Consider the following 22,385-nt stretch of genomic DNA (forward strand, 5'->3'; position numbering starts at 1 on the left):
TGAATTTTAATCCATGCCATTCGAGTTTTTTTTAAGGATCGTATTTTAAATTTCTTTAAAGTTTTCAATCTTCAACACTAAGACATTAAGTAATCAACTAGGTACCAATTTTGGGCGTATCGAGGGTGCTAATCCTTCGTCGTGCGTAACCGACTCCCGAACCCGTTTTTCTGAATTTCGTGGACCAAACTTGTTGTTTTAATAAAATCAAACCTTTTATTAGAAACATCCACTTTTCGAGGTGATCCAATTACACTTTATCAAAAAGGATTGGTGGCGACTCCCGTTTTCGTTTTCATTTTCAAAAAACCCAAGTCGACTCCGTTTTCCATCCAAAAAATGGTGTCAACAGACGTCGTTTTGTATTTATATTTTTTTATCCCAAAATTTCAAATGAAATATTTTATCAACAATACAGTCTCTGGTTGGGCAAAGAGGGAGGAGATGGGTGTCATCTCCCAATTGGAGGAAATTTAAAATTTTGGTTCAAATTTTAGGGCTTTGTAACTGTTTACGGTTCTCTCGCCCCTCCATTTGTTATTATCGATATTGATTTTAACGGTAATTTTGTTTAGGGTTTTGTCTATTCAATTACTTTTCTTATTATGTGTTAGAAGAGAGGAAATTTGTAATTTTGGTTTAATTGTTGAGTCTTATGAACTGACATTTGTGCCTTAGTAAATTTCGTTGTGCTATGCAGGCCAATACTTATGGGACAGCAATGCCACTCAAAATGGATCTCGATAGGCAAATTCTCTCGCGGTATGCTTCTATCTTTATGACGAATTACTGCTCTTTAATTCCCAATTTTAAGCTGTTGACGTTCAACAAATTGCTTTAGACTTGTCTGCATAATATGTTAATTTGATGGTTAATATGTTAATCCCAATTTTAATCATTTATTTTGATAGAATTTAATATATTAATTTGATGGTTAAGATATTCACTGTGACTTAACAGGGGCATAAGAAAAGAAAAGAAAAGAAAAGACTAGCGATGGAGAAATCAAGTTCCAGCAGTGAGTTGCAGACGCTCATAGAAGCCAAAAAATTTTAGAGGTAAGCTTTTATTATTATTCCTCAGATAAATGTAAATCTGCCATTTAGTTTTATATAAGGAAACGAATGTGATCTCTCATAAATGAAGAAGCTAATATTTCTTAACCACAACCGTTCCCATCTCAAGCATGAACATTTGCTATGAATCACTCAATTCAATAGCATTTTTGTCAAGTATTTCACCCTCTTAAAAGTATTTTCTGGTAAGCCAAGTGAACTTATTACAATATTAATTTTCCATCAATCACTTTACCTACCCACCAAGAAAACAAGTATTAACCATAAGCATGATCATATTACATCCATCTAACAATTCATAAAATGTTCCAAGTAATAATAATGTTGTTCTTGGTTTTGAACTAGTACGAGATAAGCAGGTAATGAAGCACCAAGACTAGTGCCCTAGAAAATTAATAAGTAATACAACATTTCATAATATAAGTGATAAACAGGACTGATCATGCACCCTGCAACTGGAGGGACTTGGGGTGGAATGGAACTTCAGAAAGAAAAGAATCCAAGACAGTGGGACTCGCGATAAGTCGGTTAATCTACGTGCAATTCACGTGTCGGTGTGTTCTCCTATAATTATGAACCACCCGACCTGGAAACTTTTATTGGGTGGACAATTCGAGATCTTTAAGAGGAGAGGCGACAACATCTGCAGCAGAACATATTGTCGCTTTCAAATAATTTGGAAAGAAAGATACAGTGGGTATCTGAATTGTATAGAAGTTGAATAAGATGGCGGAGGAAGAAAAAAAGAAGAGGGTGGTGGTCGAATCCCTAGGATGGCTAACGGAATCTTCCATCATGCCCAAGTTCGTAGGGCCTGGAAGAATTGCTGGAATCCTTGACAATGATGAGCATAAAGCATTTCGTAAGGTTAGGATTTTACTTCTCTTCTCGCTAATGTTATGTTAATTCACGTTAACTTAAGATTAAATGTTCGATGGAGTTCACAATTCACGGGGGTTTGCATTTTTCCTGTTGTGCCACAGTCTGGATAGTTGCCTATATCTTTTGGTTACAAGGTTATTTGAGGTCTAAGAGATTTAGCCACATGGCATAGTGAAACAATCTCCTAGTACCATGCTGTTTCATCCATTTTCATCATTAGCCTCTCATTCACCTCCCATTATACATTGTTGAGTGTTCATAGATTTGAGGTGAAATTCTCTTAATAGTTTTTTATAATGTTGTTGATGGAAGTCAACCCTTACAGTTGTTAGTGATAAACACATAAATTTAAATGTTGATAAATTATTGAATTATTAATTTCTGTTAATTTATTGCATATAATCATTGAATTGCTTATTTTTACTAATTAATTATATATAAATAATTAGATAGTTGATTTTCGAGCAATATTATTTGATTGGCTCATTTTTGGTATGGCAAAGTAAATAGATTAATAATTGTACTTTTTTTAAAAGTTTTTCCCCAAACCAACTAGAAAATTAAAGTTAATCAATTGAAATAGATGTAGATCATAAGGTATTTAAGCTACTGCAATGAGTAGTATGTTTAGTTTACTAGAGTTTCTTTGGACTTTGGTTTGATTCAATTATCAAATTTTTAGCTCAGCATTTGATTGGTCAGGACTCGGGTCCTTAAAGTTCCTCAATCATTTTCTTCCTTTTTTCAAAATCAGATTTGCTTTTTTGCTTGAATCTTGACTTTATAGTCAATTTGGTGGGTCAGGTTGATTTTTGGTCGGGTTTCTTGAAGCTTTAAGGTTGTATGGTCGTGGTTGGCGCCAAATAGAAGGTAAGTGCACAATGAGTTGAACTGATTTACTTATCTTTGCTATGTTAACTATGGTTTGAACAGTTTAAGTTACTCTTATTTTCATGCAGAGCATTTAGACACCAAATCTGCAGTTCAAATTCAAACCATGCTCAAAAAAATTTTCTCTAAGGCTCGTTGCTTTGAGTTCATTACAAGATTTCCTTGATTAAGTAGATGTATTATATCTTTTATTACCAAGATTTACTTGATTAAGAAAATGCATTGTATGTTTTATTACCTTGCATATGTATTATTTATTTTAGTTTTGATTCTAAATTTTTATTTTTACTTAAGAGTTCTAACTTTTAGATTTTAATTGTGTTATTAATTTATTATTTTAAATTCTAAATTTAAATTCATTAATTTTTATATTTATTTTTAAAGTTAAAATTTTCGTAGAAAATTTAATTTAAATAATATTTTTTATTTATCCTTAAAACATAATATAATATTTATCATAGAAATAAATATTATTTGAAAAAAATTATTTTTTTAAAGATATGTTTTTAGCAGCGTTTGTGTAAAAAGCGCCTCTAAAGGTTAGTTCTATAGCGGCGTTTGTACGAAAAAGCGCCGCTAAAAGTGATGATCTATAGCGGCGTTTGTGGGAAAAGCGCCGCTAAAAGTCATGATCTATAACGGCGTTTCTGTAAAAGCGCCGCTAAAGGTCATGACTTTTAGTGGCGTTTATTTCTAAAAATGCCGTAAACATTAGGGACGTTGTCAATAGCGGCATTTTTTGCAGCGCTTTCATTTAGCGGCGCTTAAAGGCCTAAAAAAACACTGCTAAAAGCCTGTTTTGGTGTAGTGTTCGTGTTTCCAAGGCTTCTTAGGACTTCTACATGCCACATTCTATCTTTCCATTTATCTTCTTTATTCGCTTCCTTAATATTTGATTTATTATTTTATTTTAGTTATTTATTTTAATTTTTTTATCTGACTTGGATTCAATTTCGTTTCAGGTTGTGTCAAAATTCAAATTTTTTTCCTAACGTTTAAAGCCCTAAGTCAAATCTGTGACTTTGGCAAACTTTACGATCCACTTTCGCGTTCATCCATCTCATCCTTTATCATTAATATTTTTTAATATTTATGTTATAATATTAAATATTATTATAAATTTAATTTTTATATGTTATTAATTATATACTATAATATAGGGTAAATTAAACCAACAGTCACTCAACTTTGGGGTAGTTGAGAAAATAGTAACTCAGGTTTCAATTAAGTCACTCAACTTTCGAAAAATAACAAAATAGTCCTTCTAACCATTTTTCGTTACATGTCATTTTACGGTGGGATAGCTATCATTAAAACAGCCCCATTTAAGAAGTCCGGGTAGTAGAAGAACAAGAGAAAAAGAAAAAGAAGAGAAAAAATGGAGAAGAAGAGAAAATGGAAGGAGCTTCGTACCAGCAATTCCCAAGGGTTAAAATCTGGGAACTCAAAGATGGCTACGTTCCCACGACATCGATGCCTCCATGGCAAATTCCCTCCGCCACATTATGATCACCAAGGTTCCCACCCTATCCATCTTGATGCAACTACTAAAACTATTGAACCTGGAGCTATTTTTGCAAGAGAAAGCCACAAGTGCTTTGCATTTGAATCTTTTGTGTTTAAAACAATGTTGGAAGGATTTGACTCCCCTAACTTTAGGGTTGCAAAAGATTCTGACTTAAAAATACTTGACCTCGAGCAATATTTAAGCACATTCAAGACCTTGGAATCTGCACACCCTAAATCATTTTTAGCTCAAAACCCAAGATCTTTTTTAGCTAGATTCACTAGAACCAAGTACCTCAACCTTGTACAGGCTAAAATGGAGTATTCTTTTTTTTGGGAACTTGAACCAAAGAAAGCTAGTTACCTCCGGTGGGTTCCCGAATATAGCTTTTTTCACAGATTTTGTAGAGATGTCTAGGCGATTTTGGCTCTTACATTGCTTGGGATTTTAAATGCATGAACAAGTTTCAATCTATCAGGTAAAGAAAGACTATAGCTTCTTAGAGATTTACATGAAAAATGTGATTGGAGACTCATTTTTATCGGGCAAAATCAACAATGGCAATGTTAACGTTAGGGTCAATTTCACAGTGGTTCCAAGGTTTAAGATTGGTGCAACTATGATACAAAGTCAAGCTTATTTGTCTTCGGTGATTACTCCTCTAGTCAATCGATGGGCGATGAACTTGTCGTTGAGGACGGAAGAGTTTGCTTCGATTTTGATGAGGTTAATGGCTATGGTGGGAACCTCGACGATAATGACGCGGCGGAGGGCGTTGGCCATAGAGGTGTCGATGTTGTGGAAGCGTAGTCGTATTTGAGTTTTCAAATTTTGACCCTTGGGAATCGCTGGTATGAAGCTCCTCCATTTTCTTTTCTTCTTCTTCTTCTCCTCTTCTTGTTTTATTCTTCTTCTCCTATTCTTTTATTTACCTAAACCAATAATCTTTTCCTTTATTTTTGACCCTTTGACTACTTGTCCAATGTGGCAAGTTAACTGGCCACATCAGTTAGTGAACTGGCCATGTCAGCTAACACATTAAGCTTGTGACGAAAAATGTTAATGAGTGACTAATTTATCACTTTTCAATAATGTTAGTGACTGTTTTATTATTTTTTGAAAGTTGAGTGACTAAATTGAAACATGAATGACTGTTTTGTCGACTATCCAAAATTGAGTTACTATTGATGTAATTTAATTTATAATATATTCAAATCAAATCAGATTGAGGGTTAAATTTGACCACATTTTAAAATGTTTTTTTTGTCTAAATCTATATGCCCCTTGAACAAATTTTAATATGTCAAATTAAAAGGCATTTCCATCCTTTTTCTTAAAAGTAATAAATAATGATGACACCTTATGTCGAGGCAAAATTAATGCAGAAGGAGCCCCCACTGGCACATAATTTATTATTAGCTGAAAGATCCTGTGAAACACTTACCCCACGAGCTAAACATGTTGAAGTTACCTGCATCTTTCAGTATCCAAATAATTTTAGGATACTTGTCAGACAGGATTCAAACAAGCTTATATCTTTTGGAATCTCATGGCCCATGAGGGTAGGTAGGTAGCCAAAAACATGTTAAAAGAAACCCAGAGTGAATGTTAGATCCCCAAGCATTTTTATGTTCCTCTTTAACATTCTCAAAATTCCTAGTTATTCACTATTTTCATTTTTTAGAGTTTTCTGGACAAAAAAAAAGATGGGGAAAAAAGGGCTACAATGTTACAGTCAGAGCCTTTGCTTGTTAGAGAAGGAGCTGGTGAGAATAGTTCCACTGTTACCGCTACGCTTGTTCTTAGTAATATTATGGCAGCTTGTATTTCCTTTGGATTAATAACCATATTTTGCATATACCGAAGCATAAGTTACTTCTCATTCACCATGTTCATTCTACTTGACAACCTCTTCTACTTCTGACCCAATTTTAGTTAGTTTGAATTTTTGTATTGTTGTTGAAGTTTACTTATCTACTAGTCTTGAGGAAATGTACATGATTGCTTGAACCTTTTCATGATTTTTGTTTCAACAGATTGGATATACATCACCTGCTTAGTCTGAAATAATGGAGGACCTGAGTCTTTCTATCACAGAGGTAATAGAAAATGCTGGATATACATATCATTTTTCTTATGTGGGTATAAAATAAAGCCAATTTGAAATTTCAAACAACTTTCTAGCTATGCAGTTTTCACTTTTTGGCTCACCGTTAAATCTTAGATCAATTCTAAGGGCATTTGTAAGTGGAAAGACTGCAGATCTGCTTGGTCGTAAAGGCATAAGTTTCAATATGACTACTGAACAGACCATACAATTTTGTAGCACCTGCTAATGCTGTTAAACAAGCCATTTGGCTAAGGAAGATTATAACTGACTTGAACCTAAATCAAATGGAAGCAACAAATATCAACTGTGATAACCAATCTGCTGTTGCAATTGCAAAGAATCCAGTGTTCCATGGAAGAACAAAGCACTTCAAGATTAAGTTTCATTTTGTTAGGGAAATGGAACAAGCTAATGAGGTGAAATTGATTCATTGCAGTTCTGAGGATCCACTAGCTGATATCTTGACAAAGCCTCTTAGTGTATCAAGGTTCGAGTATTTAAGAATGAGATTGGAAGTTTGCAGCATGCAAGCCAAGGAGGACTGTTGAAGCTGGCTAGCATGCTGCCATGATGCAGCAGAAACAGCCCGAGCCATGCAGTTGCAGCTGAAGATCAAGCTGTTGTTTTTGATTTTGTTACTTTCAAATTGGTGTTTTGTAACTTAGCTAAAATCAAACCAAGTTGTACTTGATGATTAGGTGCTGATAAGCTGATGAATCAACTTACCTATGTGTGCAAGTCATGTTTTGTAAGTTACAATGTTATTAGTGGAGTTAGGTAGTGTTTAGGTGATGATTTTGCTTGTACTGACCAGCACATGTCTGGTATTTGTATTGGCTCTATGTCATTGTTCAAACTAATGAAAATTCATTCAAAATTTATCATCCAATACTCTCTCATTCTTAGTTTTCATTTTTGGTTCTTAAGTGCTTGATTCTGTTATTATTTGTACTGTAAGTCTCGAGCCTTAGAGCTCAAGAAACTATTTTGCTTTCTTTATCTTTATCCATTGTTCCAACAATTGGTATCTAGAGCCTATTTCTCGTGGACCTGTCATTCTTTAAGTCAAGGAACTATGTCTTCATCTGGATTCTCACAAGTACCACAACTAGTGTTCAATGGTGAAGGTTACCATATTTGGGTAGTGAAAATGAAGACCTACCTGCAGGCATTCGACTTGTGGGAGGTTGTTAACTCAGATGTTGAACCAGTACCTCTAAGAGCCAATCCCATAGTGGTTCAGATTAGGTAGCACATAGATGAAAGAACTAAAAGACACAAGGCTATGTCCTACATTCAAAACAGTGTGTCTGATGTGATTTTCACAAGAATCATGGCTTGTGAGTCACCAAAGCAAGCCTGAGATAAGCTAAAGGAGGAGTTTCAAAGTATAGAAAGAACAAGACAGCAGTAGCTGCTGAATTTGAGAAGGGATTTTAAAAACTTAAATATGAAAGAGGAAGAAACAGTAAAGGAATATTCACATAGAATCATGGCTATAGTAAACAGCATTAGACTGCTTGGGGACCAGTTTAGTGAAGCAAGAGTTGTAGAGAAGGTTATCTCAACTTTACCTAAGAGATATGAAGCTAAATCTCATCCCTTGAAGATTCAAGAGACCTGACAAGCATTTCTTTAATTGAGTTGATCAATGTTTTTTATGCACAAGAGCAAAGAAGAGCCAGTAGACAGGAGGAGCATCAAGAATGTGCTTTCCAAGCCAAAAGCAGGCTTGGCTCGAGCTCTTTAGGCTACAAAGGAAGAAAGCCCTAGTCTAACAAGCTAAGAAGAGATAGAGCAGGAAAAAGACATCTACCTTGCCTCTAGTGCAGAAGGTCCAGTCATCCAGCTAAAAATTACTGGTTTAGACCTGATGTGCAGTGCAAAGTCTACAAAAAGATGGGCCATTCTGAGAAAGTTTGTAGAAACAAAGGGAAACTAAGACAAAACCAATCTCAATAGCCAAGAGCTGAAGCTCAAGTGGCAGAAGAAGGCAGTGACCATGAAGAGCAAGTCTTTGCAGTATCTTACTCAACTGCCACTGAAAAAGTCACAAAAGGGTCACTAATAGACAGTGGTTGCACAAACCACATGGCTCCCAATGCTGCAATCTTTAAGAGCATTGATAGAAGCTTTAAAACAAGGCTGAAGGTTGGAAATGGACATTTCATCAAGGCAGAAGGCAAAGGAGATGTGTTAATTAACACTCCAACAGGTAACAAACTTGTCTCAAATATCTTATTTATTCTTGAAATTGACAAAAACCTGCTAAGTATAGCTCAGTTGCTAGAAAAGGGTTACCTAGTTGTGTTCAAAGGCAAAGAATGCCTGATCAGTGATCCAAGTAGATCTAAGCTTATGACAGTAACTATGGCTAATAGAAGCTTTGTGGTAGATTGGAATAAGAGCTCAGATAGTGCCTACACAGCAGTACTCGATGAATCCAAGCTATGGCACAAGAAGTTAGGCCATGTCAACTACAATTCACTGACCAAAATAACCAAAGAATATTTGGTTGAAAACTTCACAAATTCTGTTGAAAAGGAAGAGGTTTGTGAGGTATGTCAGTTGGGAAAGTAGGCTAGACTGCCATTTCCCTTGAACAAGGCCTGGAAAGCCTCACAAAAGCTGCAATTGGTTCACTCTGATGTGTGTGGCCCTATGAAAATTCTATTTTTGAATGGTAGCAGGTATTTCATTCTTTTTATTGATGATTACTCGAGGTATTGCTGCATTTACTTCTTGAAGCACAAATCAGAAGTGGCCTCAGTTTCTTAAAGTTCAAAGCTGTAGTAGAAACAAAAATAGGTTGCAAGCTGAAAATATTGAGATCAGACAATGGGACTGAGTAAACCTTAGTAATGTTTCAAAGTTTCTGTGATGAAAAAGGCATCAAGCATCAACTCACCAACACCTATACACCACAACAGAATGATGTTAGTGAAAGAAAGAATAGAAGCCTGATGGATATGGCTAGATGTCTATTGTTTGAGAGAAATCTACCCAAAACCTTGTGGGCTGAGGCAGTTAACACTATTATTTATCTTCAAAATAGACTACCAACAAAGGCATTGGCCCATAAAACTCTATTTGAAGCCTGGTTTGGGTTAAAACCATCACTAGCTCATCTAAAGATCTTTGGCTGCATTTGATATGTACATGTCCCAGCAGTTAAAAGGGATAAGCTAGCCAAGAAAGCACAACCCGGTATCCTAGTAGGCTATAGCAATGTAAAGAAAGGCTACAGAATCCTAAATCCTTCAACCAACAAAGTTCTTGTAAGCAGAGATGTTGTGTTTGATGAGAAGACAGGATGAAACTAGGATAAAAATGAACTAGAGGCTACTATTGAAGACCTACTGACTGATCAGACTGAAGCTGATCAAACTGATCCTGAAATGGACATTGAATATGAACCAATTAGGGGAACCAGACCTTTAAGTGAAATCTATGAAAGAGTTGAAGTGGCTGCAATTGAACCGAGTTGTTTTGAAGAAGCTGAAGCTTAATAGGGATGGAAACATACTATGCTCGATGAGATGAGCATGATTCACAAGAAGCAGACTTGGGAGCTAGTTGATAAACCAGCCAATAGGAAGGTTATTGGAGTAAAATGGGTGTTTCGAGCCAAGCACAATGCTAATGGAACTCTAAACAAGTTGAAAGCAAGACTGGTAGTGAAGGGATTCGGTCAAAAGTATGGCATTGACTACTTTGAAACATTTGCACCAGTAGCCAGGCTAGACACAATCAGGCTACTAGTAGCTTTGGCTGCACAAAAGCAGTGGAAAATACATCAGCTTGATGTAAAGTCAGCTTTACTCAATGGTTTCCTTGAAGAAGAGATTTATATCGAGCAACCTGAAGGTTTCAAAGTTGTTGGTGAAAAAAACAAGGTGTACAAACTGAATAAAGTCTTGTATGGCTTGAAACAAACACCAAGAGCCTGGTATGATAGAATCGATAGCTACCTAGCTAGCTTCTGGTTCGAGAGAAGAATCAGTGAGCCTACCTTATATGTGAAGAAGAAAGGTATTGAAACACAGCTTGTAGTGTCCCTGTATGTTGATGACCTGCTTGTGATAGGTAAAAGTCATGAATTGCTGGTTGATTTCAAAACCAAAATGGAGAAAAAGTTTGAGAAGTTTGATTTGGGAGAAATGTGCTGCTTCCTTGGCATGGAAGTGTCTCAAACTCAATCTGGGATCTTCTTAAGTCAGAAGGCATTTGGTTTGAAGATTCTGAACAAATTCTCCATGCTGAACTGTGAGGCAACAAGCACTCCAGTTGTTGTTGGAGAGAAGCTGTCAAGCCAAGGTGATTTTGAGAAGGTTTGTGAATCAACCTACAGAAGTTTGATTGGATGCTTGCTCTATTTGACTGCCACCAGACCAGACATTATGTATTCTGTAAGTCTGCTATCTAGATTCATGCATTGCTGCAATAAGAAGCACTTCCAAGCTGCCAAAAGAGTTCTCAGGTACATCAAAGGTACACTGAGATTTGGAATATTGTTTATCAAGGCTGGAAGCATAAAGTTGCTTGGATATGCTGATAGTGACTAGGCTGGAGCGATAGATGACATGAAAAGCACCTTAGGCTATCTATTTACCCTTGGTTCAGCCATTTTTTGTTGGAGTTTAAAGAAGCAAATATTAGTTGCTCAATCAGTAGCTGATGGAGAGTATGTAGCAGCTGCTAATGTTGTTAACCAAGCCATTTGGCTAAGGAAAATCATGGCTAACTTGAACCTATACCAAAGGGAAGCAACAGAGATCAATTGTGACAACCAGTCTGCTGTTGCAATTGCAAAGAATCCAGTGTTCTATGGAAGAACAAAGCACTTCAAGATTAAGTTTCATTTTGTTAGGGAAATGGAACAAGCTAATGAGGTGAAACTGATTCATTGCAGTTCTGAGGATCAACTAGCTGATATCCTGACAAAGGCCCTTAGTGTATCAAGGTTCGAGTATTTGAGAATGAGATTGGGAGTTTGCAGAATGCAAGCCAAGGAGGACTGTTGAAGCTGGCTAGCATGCTGTCATGATGCAGCAGAAACAGCCCGAGCCATGCAGTTGCAGCTGAAGATCAAGCTGTTGTTTTTGATTTTGTTACTTTCAAATTGGTGTTCTGTAACTTAGCTAAAATCAAACCAAGTTGTACTTGATGATTAGGTGCTGATAAGCTGATGAATCAACTTACCTATGTGTGCAAGTCATTTTTGTAAGTTACAATGTTATTAGTGGAGTTAGGTAGTGTTTATGTGATGATTTTGCTTGTACTGACCAGCACATGTCTGGTATTTGTATTGGCTCTATGTCATTGTTCAAACTAATGAAAATTCATTCAAAATTTATCATCCAATACTCTCTCATTCTTAGTTTTCATTTTTGGTTCTTAAGTTCTTGATTTTGTTATTATTTGTACTGTAAGTCTCGAGCCTTAGAGCTCAAGAAACTATTTTGCTTTCTTTATCTTTATTCATTGTTCCAACAATTGGTATCTAGAGCCTATTTCTCGTGGACCTGTCATTCTTTAAGTCAAGGAACTATGTCTTCATCTGGATTCTCACAAGTACCACAACTAGTGTTCAATGGTGAAGGTTACCACATTTGGGTAGTGAAAATGAAGACCTACCTGCAGGCATTCAACTTGTGGGAGGTTGTTAACTCAGATGTTGAACCAGTACCTCTAAGAGCCAATCCCATAGTGGTTCAGATCAGGTAGCACATAGATGAAAGAACTAAAAGACACAAGGCTATGTCCTACATTCAAAACAGTGTGTCTGATGTGATTTTCACAAGAATCATGGCTTGTGAGTCACCAAAGCAAGCCTGAGATAAGCTGAATGAGGAGTTTCAAAGTATAGAAAGAACAAGACAGCAGTAGCTGCTGAATTTGAGAAGGGATTTTAAAAACTTAAATATGAAAGAGGAAGAAACAGTAAAGGAATATTCACACAGAATCATGGCTATAGTAAACAGCATTAGACTGCTTGGGGACCAGTTTAGTGAAGCAAGAGTTGTAGAGAAGGTTATCTCAACTTTACCTGAGAGATATGAAGCTAAATCTCATCCCTTAAAGATTCAAGAGACTTGACAAGCATTTCTTTAATTGAGTTGATCAATGTTTTTTATGCACAAGAGCAAAGAAGAGCTAGTAGGCAGGAGGAGCATCAAGAATGTGCTTTCCAAGCCAAAAGCAGGCTTGGCTCGAGCTCTTTAGGCTACAAAGGAAGAAAGCCCTAGTCTAACAAGCTAAGAAGAGATAGAGCAGGAAAAAGACATCTACCTTGCCTCCAGTGCAGAAGGTTCAGTCATCCAGCTAAAAATTACTGGTTTAGACCTGATGTGCAGTGCAAAGTCTACAAAAAGATGGGCCATTCTGAGAAAGTTTGTAGAAACAAAGGGAAACTAAGACAAAACCAATCTCAATAGCCAAGAGCTGAAGCTCAAGTGGCAGAAGAAGGCAGTGACCATGAAGAGCAAGTCTTTGCAGTATCTTACTCAACTGCCACTGAAAAAGTCACAAAAGGGTCACTAATAGACAGTGGTTGCACAAACCACATGGCTCCCAATGCTGCAATCTTTAAGAGCATTGATAGAAGCTTTAAAACAAGGCTGAAGGTTGGAAATGGACATTTCATCAAGGCAGAAGGCAAAGGAGATGTGTTAATTAACACTCCAACAGGTAACAAACTTGTCTCAAATATCTTATTTATTCTTGAAATTGACAAAAACCTGCTAAGTATAGCTCAGTTGCTAGAAAAGGGTTACCTAGTTGTGTTCAAAGGCAAAGAATGCCTGATCAGTGATCCAAGTAGATCTAAGCTTATGTCAGTAACTATGGCTAATAGAAGCTTTGTGGTATATTGGAATAAGAGCTCAGATAGTGCCTACACAGTAGTACTCGATGAATCCAAGCTATGGCACAAGAGGTTAGGCCATGTCAACTACAATTCACTGACCAAAATAACCAAAGAAGATTTGGTTGAAAACTTCACAAATTCTGTTGAAAAGGAAGAGGTTTGTGAGGTATGGCAGTTGGAAAAGTAGGCTTGACTGCCATTTCCCTTGAACAAGGCCTGGAAAGCCTCACAAAAGCTGCAATTGGTTCACTCTGATGTGTGTGGCCCTATGAAAATTCTATTTTTGAATTGTAGCAGGTATTTCATTCTTTTTATTGATGATTACTCGAGGTATTGCTGCATTTACTTCTTGAAGCACAAATCAGAGGTGGCCTCAGTATTCTTAATGTTCAAAGCTGTAGTAGAAACAAAAATAGGTTGCAAGCTGAAAATATTGAGATCATACAATGGGACTGAGTAAACCTTAGTAATGTTTCAAAGTTTCTGTGATGAAAAAGGCATCAAGCATCAACTCACCAACACCTATACACCACAACAGAATGATGTTAGTGAAAGAAAGAATAGAAGCCTGATGGATATGGCTAGATGTCTATTGTTTGAGAGAAATCTACCCAAAACCTTGTGGGCTGAGGCAGTTAACACTACTATTTATCTTCAAAATAGACTACCAACAAAGGCATTGGCCCATAAAACTCTATTTGAAGCCTGGTTTGGGTTAAAACCATCACTAGCTCATCTAAAGATCTTTGGCTGCATTTGATATGTACATGTCCTAGCAGTTAAAAGGGATAAGCTAGCCAAGAAAGCACAACTCGGTATCCTAGTAGGCTATAGCAATGTAAAGAAAGGCTACAGAATCCTAAATCATTCAACCAACAAAGTTCTTGGAAGTAGAGATGTTGTGTTTGATGAGAAGACAGGATGAAACTAGGATAAAAATGAACTAGAGGCTACTGCTGAAGACCTACTGACTGATCAGACTGAAGCTGATCAAACTGATCCTGAAATGGACATTGAATATGAACCAATTAGGGGAACCAGACCTTTAAGTGAAATCTATGAAAGAGTTGAAGTGGCTGCAATTGAACCGAGTTGTTTTGAAGAAGCTGAAGCTTAATAGGGATGGAAACATACTATGCTCGATGAGATGAGCATGATTCACAAGAAGCAGACTTGGGAGCTAGTTGATAGACCAACCAATAGGAAGGTTATTGGAGTAAAATAGGTGTTTCGAGCCAAGCACAATGCTAATGGAACTCTAAACAAGTTGAAAGCAAGACTGGTAGTGAAGGGATTCGGTTAAAAGTATGGCATTGACTACTTTGAAACATTTGCACCAGTAGCCAGGCTAGACACAATCAGGCTACTGGTAGCTTTGGCTGCACAAAAGCAGTGGAAAATACATCAGTTTGATGTAAAGTCAGCTTTACTCAATGGTTTCCTTGAAGACGAGATTTATATCGAGCAACCTGAAGGTTTCAAAGTTGTTGGTGAAAAAAAACAAGGTGTACAAACTGAATAAAGTCTTGTATGGCTTGAAACAAACACCAAGAGCCTGGTATGATAGAATCGATAGCTACCTAGCTAGCTTCTGGTTCGAGAGAAGAATCAGTAAGCCTACATTATATGTGAAGAAGAAAGGTATTGAAACACAGCTTGTAGTGTCCCTGTATGTTGATGACCTGCTTGTGATAGGTAAAAGTCATGAATTGCTGGTTGATTTCAAAACCAAAATGGAGAAAAAGTTTGAGAAGTTTGATTTTGGAGAAATGTGCTGCTTCCTTGGCATGGAAGTGTCTCAAACTCAATCTGGGATCTTCTTAAGTCAGAAGGCATTTGGTTTGAAGATTCTGAACAAATTCTCCATGCTGAACTGTGAGGCAACAAGCACTCCAGTTGTTGTTGGAGAGAAGCTGTCAAGCCAAGGTGATTTTGAGAAGGTTTGTGAATCAACCTACAGAAGTTTGATTGGATGCTTGCTCTATTTGACTGCCACCAGACCAGACATTATGTATTCTGTAAGTCTGCTATCTAGATTCATGCATTGCTGCAATAAGAAGCACTTCCAAGCTGCCAAAAGAGTTCTCAGGTACATCAAAGGTACACTGAGATTTAGAATATTGTTCATCAAGGCTGGAAGCATGAAGTTGCTTGGATATGCTGATAGTGACTAGGCTGGAGCGATAGATGACATGAAAAGCACCTTAGGCTATCTATTTACCCTTGGTTCAGCCATTTTTTGTTGGAGTTTAAAGAAGCAAACAATAGTTGCTCAATCAGTAGCTGAGGGAGAGTATGTAGCAGCTGCTAATGTTGTTAACCAAGCCATTTGGCTAAGGAAAATCATGGCTAACTTGAACCTATACCAAAGGGAAGCAACAGAGATCAATTGTGACAACCAGTCTGCTGTTGCAATTGCAAAGAATCCAGTGTTCTATGGAAGAACAAAGCACTTCAAGATTAAGTTTCATTTTGTTATGGAAATGGAACAAGCTAATGAGGTGAAACTGATTCATTGCAGTTCTGAGGATCAACTAGCTGATATCCTGACAAAGGCCCTTAGTGTATCAAGGTTCGAGTATTTGAGAATGAGATTGGGAGTTTGTAGAATGCAAGCCAAGGAGGACTGTTGAAGCTGGCTAGCATGCTGCCATGATGCAGCAGAAACAGCCCGAGCCATGCAGTTGCAGCTGAAGATCAAGCTGTTGTTTTTGATTTTGTTACTTTCAAATTGGTGTTTTGTAACTTAGCTAAAATCAAACCAAGTTGTACTTGATGATTAGGTGCTGATAAGCTGATGAATCAACTTACCTATGTGTGCAAGTCATGTTTTGTAAGTTACAATGTTATTAGTGGAGTTAGGTAGTGTTTAGGTGATGATTTTGCTTGTACGGACCAGCACATGTCTGGTATTTGTATTGGCTCTATGTCATTGTTCAAACTAATGAAAATTCATTCAAAATTTATCATCCAATACTCTCTCATTCTTAGTTTTCATTTTTTGTTCTTAAGTGCTTGATTCTGTTATTGTTTGCACTGCAAGTCTCGAGCCTTAAAGCTCAAGAAACTATTTTGCTTCCTTTATCTTTATTCATTGTTCCAACATATTTTTAGCCATTTATTGAATGCCAACTGTGGTCCGGAAATCTTGTCTAATTCCTCAATGTCTTGAGCTAGACCATGTGGGTTTTGAACATATTCTACATTGTGGGATGGCTTGCAATTGCATTTACAAAGGTCTCTTCTGTTTTCCATTCTTTGTACCAACTTTTCCTTTATGGATATGCTCCGTTTCTTTCATTCGTTTAGGTGTTGTATTTTCGTGTGTTGGAAAGGTTCCTTGGTTGCTTGATGTAGGAAGATTATTGCTAGGAATCAGGAATGAAAATTCTGGTTATTTGGTACATGTTAAGATTCCATTTCGCATTTGGTATCTTTAATCATATGATGATGGCTAATGGTATAAATATTTCAACCCCGGACAGGTACCCGTGTATCTTTCTGAGATAACACCAAAGAACCTTAGGGGAAGATTTACTACTGGAGTACAGGCAAATTCTGAACTGGATAAAATTCAGGTCACTGTTAGTTGGTGCATCATGTTCTTAACAGCTGATTCTGCAGATTATTGGTATATTAGGCCTTTCAATGATGTATATAGTAGGTCCTTTCATCAATTGGCGCATCTTGGCTCTAATCAGTAACTTTTGAACTTTGTAGCCATGTGAACTGTATTAGAATTGCAACCTAAAGTTAACTTTGGGGGTGATTTTACGTGTAGGTATAATTCCGAGTCTTGTACAACTCCCTCCTCTGTTCTTCATTTAAGAGTCTCCTAGGTGGCTGGTTAGTTTTAAGGTTTGATTGCTTTGTGTTGTTATACTTAAGCCAGAAACACTCCGAAAACACAACGCATAAATATATATTGGCATTTTACAATATTCTGCAAAACATTTCCTGAAGAAATGTAGTTTTGCTCTAACTTTGATTTCTCTGTAGGTAACTGTTGGTCGAGAAGAGTTTGAAACTGCGCTGCGGTCCCTCAGGGGAAAGAAAGCCAATGTTTTTGAGGAAGCAGCTTGTATAAAAGTAGTACTTCAACTTCATATGCATAACTTCTGTAAAGGAAAACAGATACACTTTTGCTTGAAGAAAAGAAATAAGATCAAATCTTTTTCAGGAATATAACAATTTGCTCAAACGATTCTCATGCGGAGGAATGTTGGATTTGTTTCATCCAAAATATTTTTGTTCCCTAATTGTAAGAACTTAATCATGATTTAAGAACTTTCTAGTTTCTCTTTATAAGTGTTTCTTTTATCTATAAACTTCTCACATTGCACACAGATTGCAATTGGGCTGAAGGTACTTTAACACCAGCAGGGGGCAATGCATATGCATATTACTCGGGAGTTATTTTTACCACTGCTGGTAAATGATGTGTCCCAAACCCTAATAATATCTAAATCACATTATTAAAATGAAAAATAAAGTCTCCACCATTTAACATAATGAGATTCTTTTTATTTGCTATAGGCTTATCGAAGTATGTCGGGCTTAGTACGTTGGCTGTTGTCAAGGTCCTATACTCCTATGCTGTTTTAAAGTTATGAACTGCATATACCAGACACTAAATTTTCCTATATTCATGTTTATAAATAATAATGGCTGATGTTGGTGCAAGCTTAATCGATAAGTTCGGAAGATGGTCGCTTCTCCTGGTCCGAAAAATGAAAAACTTTCAGAATTGAAAGGAATTTTTGGCTAAACAGTTGGCTGATATTCCAACATTTTGCAGGTATCTTCAGCTGGATTATGTGTTGGCAGCTTCCTTACTGGGATGTCATTCCTTTTACAGGTTTCTTTTGAAAAAACCTAATTTCTTTTACTTTTGGCTGTTCTTTGTGCATATAACAATGCATTAAAACTTAGGTTACCACAGCAGGATCATCCCTTGTGGAGTGAAGGAACTCAAATTTTGGGACTGATTAGCATTTGGGTAAGTTACTTTCTCTTCTAGCATTGAATTAGGGAATGTAGTTTCTTTGTTTTTTTAAAATTATATGTAAGCTACACATGTTAGAGATTAAAAGATAATTATGTTGCATGTATTTCAGGTGTATATGGGGTCATACCAAGTAGGGATGGAAGGAATTCCTTGGATTATAGTGGCAGAGGTTAATTTACTTTAAGTTTTCTAACTTTCTCTCACTACACCAAAGCAGGCTTTTAGCGGCGTTTTTCGCGGCGTTTGGATACAAAACGCCGCTAAAGATAGACCATTAGTGGCGCATCATTAAAAACGCCGCTGAAAATAAACATTACCGGCGTTTTAGATACAGCGCCGTAAAAAACCTAGCGTAACGACGCCGTTTCAAGAGCATTTGGTGATTTAGCGGCGTTTTTAAGTAAGCGCCGCTAAAAATCCTAAGCCCAACGACACCGTTTCTGAGATTTTGGGGATTTAGCGGCGTTTGTATAAAAGCGCCGCAAAAAAACTAAGCGCAACGACGCCGTTTCCCGAGCTATTCACGGAATTAGCGGCGTTTCTGGGAAAGCGCCGCAAAAAAATCTAGCGCAACGACATCGTCTCGCCAGCTTTCAGGGATTTAGTGGCGCTTTATAGGAAGCGCCGCTAATTATCAGGCTTTTAGCGGCGTTTGTTGTAAAAGCGCCGCTAAAAACCTAAGCCCAATGACGTCGTCTCCTTATCTTTTGGGGTTTTAGCGGCGTTTTAAAAAAGCGCCGCTAATGCTCAGGGATTTAAAATAATTTAAAATATTTCTTAAAAATTGAAAAATTAAAAAACTATTATTTAAAATATTTTTAAAGTTTTTTGGATACATTACTGATTTTTTTAGTTTATATATTAAATAATTTCTTATATAATCGTAAAAGAGGTAGTATTAAATTTAAAATATTGAATTAATTATCATTATAGTATATGGTTTAGAGTTTAAGGAGTAGGTCAGGATATGAATTTAGGGTTTGAGATTTATGGTTTAGAGTTTAGGTGTTATGCTTTTAGGGTTAGGGGATTTAAGAGTTAGGATTTAGGGGTTTAGAGGTTTAGGAGTTTAGGGGTTAGGGGTTTAGGGATTTGGGGTTTAGAGTTTGAACGGTAAAGTTAGAGTTTAAATTTAGATTAAATATCTTTTATTAATTTTTATATGAAATATGTTATTTAAGTTAATAAGAAATTTAATATATTTAAATTATGAGTATATAGTTTATATTATTTAAGAGATATAATAGATAGATGATCGATCACTTTATGCATGTAGATTGATACATGTATCAAATACTTTTAAATATTACATAATATTTTTAAATAATATTTATTGACGTAAAATTTAAATAGTAAAATTGTATAATAAAAATTTTTAGGGGTTTTGCTTTAGGGATTAGGGAGATTTAGGAGTTTAGGGTTTATGCTTTAAGGGTTAAGGGGGATTTAGGGTTATGGGTTAGGAATTTTTATATTAAATACTTTTAAATATTACTTAAAATATGAATAATTATTAATGTAAAATTTAAATTAAATATACAAGAGATAAATAAATAAATAACAAAATTTATTCAAATTTTAGCAAATATTTATTGCATTTTTTGTGGCGTTTTTCAAAAAACGCCGGAAATTATCTTTAAAATGAAAACGGCGTTGTTTCAGTTAATCATTTGTGGCGTTTTTATGAAAACACCAGAAAATTTACTTATATTTTATTAAAATGGCACCGTTTGTTTCTGTACATAAAATTTTAGTGGCGTTTTTTGGTAAAACGCCGCAAATATGAACACAATATCTGCAATTACTTATAAATAAATATAAATAATTTAGTGGCGTTTTTGTTACAAACGCTGTAAATAATATTTGAAAATTTGAATAAAACGGAGCCGTTTCATGATATGAAATTTGTAAGATTTGTGGCGTTTTCTTTAAGCGCCGCTACATTAAATGAAATTATACTAGCATATCTCCATCAACCCAATTTAACTTAAAAATATAGCATAAATTTAAAATTGTAATACATTATTTGAATAATATCAATAATTTATAAATTCGAATGTTGATAAAGTTTGAATATTTATTTACGTAAAATTTAAATAGTAACATTGTATAATAAAATTTTTTAGGGGTTATGCTTTAGGGGTTAGGGAGATTTAGGGGTTTAAGGTTTATGCTTTAAGGGTTAAGGGAGATTTAGGGGTTATGGGTTAGGAATTTGAGAATTAGGGGTTATTAATTTTTATATTAAATACTTAAAATATTATTTAAAATATTAATAATTATTAATTTAAAATTTAAATTAAATATACAAGAGATAAATAAATAAATAATAAAATTTAAATTTAATTTAGCTTTGTGGCATTTTTTATGAAAACGCCAGAAAATTTACTTATGTTTTAATAAAACGGCACCGTTTGTTTCTGTACATGAAAATTTAGTGGCGTTTTCTACTAAAACGCCGCAAAAATGAATAATATCCGCAATTACTTATAAATAAATATAAATAATTTAGTGGCGGTTTTTTAGAAAAAGCCGCAAATAATATTTGAATGATTGAATAAAACGGAGCCGTTTCGTGAAATGAAATTAATTTAGTGGCGTTTTTGTAAAAAACGTCGCAAATAATATTTGAAAAATTGAATAAAACGTAGCCGTTTCGTGAAATGAAATTTAATAGATTTGTGGCGTTTTCTTTAAGCGCCGCTACATTAAATGAAATTATACTGGCATATCTCCATCAACCCAATTTAACGTAAAAATATAGCATAAATTTAAAATTGTAATACATTATTTGAATAATATCAATAATTTATAAATTCTTGATAAAATTTTCATTATACACCCTTTAAGATTTATAAAATTTATTAAAATTTAACAATTAAAATTAATGTATTAAATATTTAACATATTTTTAAATAATATTATTGAAATAATATTAATAAAGTCATAACAATGTACCTGCTTAAAAATAATGTTATATGAATGTATCAAATTCATAAATATATATCTTATAATTTGAAAACTTATAAACTTATTAATATATATTTTAAAAGTGAATAATTAGTGGCGTTTTCCTGAAAAACGCCACACAATCAAAACCTTAGTGTCGTTTTGCCAATAAATGCTGCAGATAATATTCTATAAATTGAACAAACAGCGCCGTTTCACTTTGGGAATTAAATATTAGTGGCGTTTATTCTCAAAACGCCGTAAATGTTGGAAAATTAGTGGCGTTTGGTTGTTAGCGCCGGAAAAGTTGGAATTGAAAACGGGGTCGTTTTAAACATATTTCAGTTTTGGACTAAATCCCCGCCCCCAGCACCAAATCCCCAATCAGTCGAAATCCCTAATTCTTTTTTCTATCTGCCATTTCTCACGTCCGATTCTTCAATTGAAAAGCTTCTTACATCCGATTTCTTACATCCGTTGTTCGGTTTCTTGCAAACTTATAGGATTATTTACCTTCATTGTTTCGGTTTGTTGCTAACTCACATTACCCAGACAGAGAAGACGGAGAAGGTGGGCAGACATTCGGATTCTGTCGTCGGGGGAATCAGTATTTAAGGTACCAATTTCCCGATTCTACGCATTTAAACATTGGGTTTTATTGTGTTTGTTAATTTTTTTGTTTGTTATTTGTTGATGACCCTGATATGTCTTGAATTCGTCTTCTCTGTGTATAGGGTTTTCAATCGTTTCATTTTGCTTCATCGTCGCGAAGGTACACTATATCTTTCACTTCTTTTATACTGGGAATGATTTCATTGGTTTGGAATAAATGTTATGTTGTTGGTGACGACGGTTTGGAGTATGCATCAAATGCTTTCATTTCTTCTCTGTTGGTGTCGATGAAATCATGTGGTTGTTTTTTTAGGTGAAATTTTGCCCGTGTAATTTAGGTTTTTTTAGGGGATGACATTTGCAGGTAATGAATTCGATTTTAATGGATTTTTATGAGACTATGTTTCTCAAGATTTTAATGATAGATTCCTTCAATTTAGGTTTGAGGTTCGTAATAGTAGTATACTATCTCAGAAAATAAA

General features: G+C 35.5%; 1 long non-coding RNA gene across 1 annotated transcript; it reads left to right on the forward strand.

Annotated features, from left to right (window-relative positions):
- The first annotated feature begins 576 nt into the window (after positions 1-576).
- Positions 577-3,137, forward strand: LOC121223353 (uncharacterized). The gene is made up of 4 exons (XR_005920702.1): positions 577-762; positions 961-1,058; positions 1,511-1,943; positions 2,763-3,137. It is a non-coding gene; the product is annotated as an uncharacterized lncRNA (long non-coding RNA).
- Positions 3,138-22,385: the final 19,248 nt, after the last annotated feature.

The sequence above is a fragment of the Gossypium hirsutum genome, chromosome D11, assembly GCF_007990345.1.
Source record: "Gossypium hirsutum isolate 1008001.06 chromosome D11, Gossypium_hirsutum_v2.1, whole genome shotgun sequence".
In the NCBI taxonomy this organism is placed as follows: domain Eukaryota; kingdom Viridiplantae; phylum Streptophyta; class Magnoliopsida; order Malvales; family Malvaceae; genus Gossypium; species Gossypium hirsutum.